Source organism: Theobroma umbraticum, unplaced genomic scaffold, assembly GCF_002168275.2.
Source record: "Theobroma umbraticum cultivar Fairchild unplaced genomic scaffold, ASM216827v3 scaffold_89.0, whole genome shotgun sequence".
Lineage (NCBI taxonomy): Eukaryota > Viridiplantae > Streptophyta > Magnoliopsida > Malvales > Malvaceae > Theobroma > Theobroma umbraticum.
Genome location: NW_018397271.1, coordinates 830,299 through 830,716, shown reverse-complemented (window position 1 = coordinate 830,716; position 418 = coordinate 830,299).

The following is a 418-nucleotide window of genomic DNA, read 5'->3' as shown; positions in this document are numbered from 1 at the left end:
TTAGTGGCACAAGGATATAACCAAGAAAAGGGCATTGACTATGATGAAATGTTTGCTCCTATTGTTAAAATAGAAGCAATAAGGTTATTACTTGTATTTGCATGTTTCATGAACTTCAAACTTTTTCAAATGGATGTGAAAAGTGCTTTTTAAAATGGTTTTATTCAAGAAAAAGTTTATGTTGAACAACCTCCTAGATTTAAGGATTTTGAGAAATTAGACTATGTTTTCAAACTACATAGGCATTATATGGATTAAAACAAGCTCTAAGAGCTTGGTATGAAAGACTCTCAAAATTTTTAGTTGAAAAATGGTATATTAGAGGAAGCATTGATGCAACATTGTTTATCAAGAAAGGCTTGAATGATTTAATTATAGTTTAAATTTATGTGGATGATATTATATTTGGTGCTACTAA